The 5,978-nt window shown below is 31.5% G+C and overlaps 1 non-coding gene across 1 annotated transcript; it reads right to left on the bottom strand.

Moving 5' to 3' along the window:
• Positions 1 to 2,960: 2,960 nt before the first annotated feature.
• On the bottom strand, positions 2,961 to 3,067 carry LOC133820499 (small nucleolar RNA R71). Its single transcript, XR_009886907.1, has one exon. It is a non-coding gene; the product is annotated as a small nucleolar RNA R71 (small nucleolar RNA).
• Between the last annotated feature and the right edge of the window lie 2,911 nt (positions 3,068 to 5,978).

Here is a 5,978-nt window from a genome sequence, read left to right as displayed (position 1 = left end):
TTATTTAAAATTAGTATTGTTAGTTTGAATGCTAAAAATATGATTTTATTGAAATTAAATGTTATGTAAATTAAATTTTAATTAATGTTTTCATGGGAGTTATATGATATATTTTATTAATGAAAATATTTAATTTTAATTTAGTTTATAATTTATTGTGTAGGAAAATTATTGCCCTTGAAAAGCAAGAAAATCAAAGGAAAGATGGTAATTTTGAAAGAAAGTAACAAGAAAAATGGTGTTTCTCCAAAAGCCCAACCACGTGAGGCCCACTCTAGGCCCAACCCGTGGCCCCCCCTCCAACACCCAACCACCACATTGCTGCCATTTCCCTTATTGAGCCCAACAAAAATGCATTTTGTCCCTTTGTCCCCTATGACAAAAATGCCAACTTTTTACCCTTTTTCCTACACATTTTCACCACAACATCATCATTACACCCTATAATTTACCTCTACATACCATATTTATTTTATTTAATTAATCTAATCAATTTAATTAATTTAAATTGATTATTTTAATAAACTCACTTTGGCTATAAATATGGACTTTCAAGACCATTTTTGGGGTGCTTAATGTTTTTGGTTACCATCTTTTTCTCTCATTTTCTCTCTACCATTCTCTCTTCCATTTGGGTTTTTCAAGAGCATTTTGCAAGTATGTATGTCATTTATTTTGTAATTTCTACTCTAGTTATGTGCTTCTAATCTTTTTCATAAGATTATTAAGATCATGATGAAGCAACTTGTAACTAGGTAATATTTATGTTGTATGTTGATTTCCCTTGTAATGCAACAAAGTCTATGGATTTTTCTTCTTCATATATTTCTTTCATCTTAAATATCTTGTATTTTAGATTGTTAGAACATATTTACACTTTGTTCTTCATTAGTGCATAAACATAATATTCTTTGTGTAAGATGTGTCATTAAATTGTACACATCCATGTTTAGAACAAAAATATTATGTTTTGCCTTATAAATAATGTTCATTGATTTATTTGTTATTTCATTAGATTGATTTACACTAAATGCTTTGAAATTATAATTTTGAAAAGTGAAGAAAAATCCTATATTTTTATAAGAAATTTGTGCTTAAAATTATAAATCTTTTTGGAAAATGATAGTTTAAAATATTTTAACTATCACTAAAACTTGGGAATCAATATACTAATAAATATTATTAAACTTACATTTTGTGGATTCTAGTATCTTAATAATCTTTTCTTTTAATACTTATTTTCAACTCATTATTGGTTTATTTTCATTATCTTAAAAAGCTTTATTTTTCAATATTTCATTTTATGTTCATACTATTAAAACTTATCAATCTTTGGAACTAGGTTAGAATTTATTACTTTTGATTTAAAATAGTTTCATTTTCGATTTTAGACAACTCCTTTGGGTTCGACATCCTTGCTTACGATCACTATTCTATATGGACGATTCGTGCGCTTGCGATATATAAATTTTTAAACATACCCGTTTAGGGTCCATCAAGTTTTTGGCGCCGTTGCCGGGGAGTTGCAAGAGAAAAGAAACGAATTTATCTCAAGGTTAGTGAATTCTTCTACTAGTTATTTTAATTTTTTCACACTTAAAAAAAAAATATATATATATCTATAAAATCTAAAAAAAAAAAAAGATAAAAAGAAATTTGGGACGGTTCAACCACCCATAAAAAAAAATATATACTTATATTTATATTTATTGTTTTTTTTTTTTTTTAGTTGACGGCACTTGTGCCTCCTATCTATCCTTTTAATTTTTATAGTCGATGGCACTTGTGCCTCCTAATTTTGTTATAATTTTGTTGTAATTTTATTTCTTTTATATCTTTGTTAATTGATGGCACTTGTGCCTCTTGACATTTGTTGTAATTTTCTTTATTTATATTGTTGTAATTTTTATTTTATTTAATTTCCGCAAATTACTAGTTGATGGCAATTTTGCCTCCTAGCTAGTTGATGGCAATTTTTGCCTCCTAGTCCTCTATCTTATGTTTAAGTTGATGGCACTTGTGCCTCCTAGTTTTTACCTTAATTTTGTTATGGTTGATGGCATGCTATGCCTCCCTACTCTTGCTTAAATTTTAGTCTTATTTAATTTTTGCCTTATTTTTCTTTGTCTTCTTTAATATTTTAGCGTAATATTGTGAAAAATACTTGAAAAAAAAAAAAAAAAAAAAAACCTAAATCTTGTCCTTTCACCATAAGCAATTCTTGCTTAAAGGAAATTTGACCAAAATTCCCATCCGCCTCTACTAATTAACCTCGGGGAGTTGTTAGTAGTGCGCGAGTAAGTGGAATCAAATAGGCCTGGGGACAAGTAAACCATAAGAATTATATTGTTGTGAAATCTCTAAAAATTCTAAGTATGCTCTGTGGTTGCGGTTTTAACTGATCTTCCACATCAGAAAATTGTTTGTTTGAGATTATCCTTGTTGCCTTGTTTGTGAAAAATTGTATGCATCATTGGGAACGTAACTCTAAAAAACTATTAGTAAAAAGACGTTTATCTTTGTTTGAAATTGAAAGTGTTAGTAAAAATTTGAGCATCATGGAACCTATTGCTAATATTGTTGATGAAAATGTTGTGCCTGAAAAAACTTTGCTTGAATATTTTGCACCTATTTCATCTAATGCTCCTTCATGCATTGTTTTACCTACTACTTCTGCTACTCATTTTGAGCTTAAACCCGCAATCATTCAATTATTGCCATCTTTTTATGGGTTAGATAGAGAGGATCCTTACATGCATGTCAAAGATTTCTTAGAAATTTGCTCAACATTTAAATTTCAAAATTTTTCTGATGAGTCGGTCAAACTAAGATTGTTCCCTTTTTCATTAAAAGACAAATCAAAAGCCTGGTTAAATTCCCTTCCCACGGGGTCTATAACTACATGGGATCAACTTTATAATAAATTCTTACTGAAATTTTTTCCTATGTCTAAAACTGATAGTCTAAGGAGAGAAATCTCCGAGTTTTTTCAAAAAGATAATGAAGAGTTTTATGAATGTTGGGAAAGATTTAAAGATTTATTATTAAAATGTCCTCATCATGGTTTTGAAAAATGGAGACTTGTAAAATATTTTTATGATGGTTTGACTCCCTCTAATCGTCAAATGATTCAATCTATGCATACTGGAAAATTTTTAAAATTTCAAGGACAAGAGGCGTGGGACGCCCTTGAAGATTTATCTGTCAATTCACAACAATGGAATTATTTTGATCCTAGGTCTAGGTCAACTAATTCACCAAAAAAAGGAGGAAGGTATGAAGTAAAAGAAGAATTAGACTTAAGAACATCCTTAGATAAATTAGCGAGAAAAGTAGAAGCTTTAGCCATAAGCCAAACTATAAACTCTCCAATTCAACCTAGAAAAGATGTTTGTTCTATATGTTCTAGTCCTTGCCATAATGCCCAATCATGCCCTTCCTACCAAGAAGCCTTTTCTGAGGAGGCCAATGCACTTCATACTTATGGGAAACCAAATGATAGCCCATTTTCGTCCACCTACAATCCAAATTGGAGAAACCATCCGAACTTTTCATGGAGACAAAACCAACCCCAAATGAATCAAGGGCACCAATACAACACACAAAACCAAGCTCATGCCCCACAAAATCAACCATATCCGCAACAAAGAAAACCTTCCTTAGAAGATACTTTACAACAATTTATGCAATCCACCCAACAAATCCTACAAAATCAATCTCAATCTATTACCAAACTCGAGACACAAGTAGGACAACTCGCCACTGCTTTAGCTGATAGAGAAAAAGGAACATTCCCTAGTCAACCTATCCCTAATCCAAAAGGTCAATATGAGATAGGAAAGTCTAGTCATAATGGAGAAGTCAAATCAATTTCAACTCTTAGGTCTGGAAAGAAAATTGTCAAACCCGATTACATACCCGAGGTTGAAAATGAAAAAGAAAAAGAAAAGAGTCAGCCTCCTAGTTCTAATCTCAATGACTCATCAAACAAAGAAACTCCAATCCATCCTTTCATTCCAAAAGCCCCATTCCCACAAAGATTACTTCCAATTAAAAAAGGCAGCCAATATAATGACATCTTAGAAGTTTTTAAACAAGTTAGTATCAATATCCCTTTCTTAGATGCCATTAAACAAATTCCTGCCTACTCTAAATTTTTAAAGGATCTTTGTACTGTTAAAAGAAACACTAATGTTCCTAAAAAGGCGTTTTTAACTGAACAAGCTAGTTCCATTATTCAATATAAGAGTCTTGTTAAATATAAAGATCCTGGGTGTCCCACAATTTCATGCATTATTGGTGATCATTTTATTAACAAAGCTTTACTTGATTTGGGTGCTAGTGTAAATTTATTGCCTTATTCTGTTTATAAGCAACTTGGTCTTGGTGAGCTAAAACCTACCTCTATAACTCTTCAATTAGCCGATCGTTCTGTAAAAATTCCTAGAGGCATTATAGAGGATGTTTTGATAAAAGTTGATAAATTTTATTTTCCTGTTGACTTCATTGTTCTTGATACTCAACCTGTGGAAAATATGCATGCTCAAATTCCTATCATTTTAGGTAGACCATTCTTAGCTACATCTAATGCAATCATAAATTGTCGTAATGGTGTTTTGAAATTATCTTTTGGAAATATGACTGTTGAATTGAATGTTTTTAATGTGGTTAAATCTGTTGAGTGTGAAGAAGTGCATGAAGTTAACATGATAGATAGTATTTGTGAAAATGATGGAAATGACTTATTTGATTTTTGTGAAAAATACTTTGGTATGAACTTGCATGTTGATGACTCTAATGATGATGTGAATTCTTTGGTAGAGCCTATACCCTTAAATGAAACCAAAGTTGAACCTTTTTCACCCTTAGGTCATGTTCAATCAATTTCTGAGTCTCCAAAGTTAGACCTTAAACCTTTGCCAGAAAATTTAAAATATGCTTTTCTAGGAGAGTCTGAAACCTTACCTGTTATCATAGCATCCGCTTTAGATAAAGAACAAGAAGGTAAATTGTTAGATGTCCTTAGAAAACATAAAGAAGCCATAGGTTGGACCATTGGAGACATTAAAGGAATTAGCCCATCCATATGTATGCATAGAATCCATCTAGAAGAGAATGCTAAAACCTCTCGGGAATGTCAAAGAAGATTAAATCCAAATATGAAAGAAGTAGTTAGAGAAGAGGTCATAAAATTGTTAGACGTAGGTATCATTTACCCTATTTCTGATAGTCAATGGGTTAGTCCAGTTCAAGTTGTGCCTAAGAAGTCTGGGATCACAGTTGTTGAAAATGAGAAAAATGAATTAATCCCTACTAGAGTACAAACAGGGTGGAGAGTGTGCATAGATTATAGAAAGTTGAATAATGTTACTAGAAAAGACCATTTTCCATTGCCTTTTATTGATCAAATGCTTGAACGATTAGCTGGCCATGCATATTATTGTTTTCTTGATGGGTATTCGGGGTATAACCAAATCCCCATCGCCCCAGAAGATCAAGAAAAGACTACTTTTACATGCCCTTTTGGAACTTTTGCATATCGTCGCATGCCCTTTGGATTATGTAATGCACCTGCGACTTTTCAAAGATGTATGATTTCGATTTTTTCTGACATGGTTGAAAGATTTCTTGAAGTATTTATGGATGATTTTTCTATGTTTGGTTCCTCTTTTGATGAATGTTTGCACCATCTTTCACTTGTTTTAATTCGTTGCAAAGAGAAAAACCTTGTGCTTAACTGGGAAAAATGTCATTTTATGGTTAAAAAAGGAATTGTTTTAGGTCATGTAATCTCATCTGATGGAATAGAAGTTGATAAAGCTAAAGTTGACCTTATTTCAAAACTTCCCCCACCTAAAACTGTGAAAGAAATTAGATCATTCTTAGGCCATGCCGGTTTTTATAGAAGATTTATAAAAGACTTTAGCAAAATTTCTCGGCCTTTATGCCATTTACTTGGAAAAGAAAATGCTTTTGTC

This window comes from Humulus lupulus, chromosome 2, assembly GCF_963169125.1.
Source record: "Humulus lupulus chromosome 2, drHumLupu1.1, whole genome shotgun sequence".
NCBI classification, from domain to species: domain Eukaryota; kingdom Viridiplantae; phylum Streptophyta; class Magnoliopsida; order Rosales; family Cannabaceae; genus Humulus; species Humulus lupulus.
Note: the sequence above shows the minus strand (reverse complement) of the source record. Positions and strands in the feature narration are given on the sequence as shown.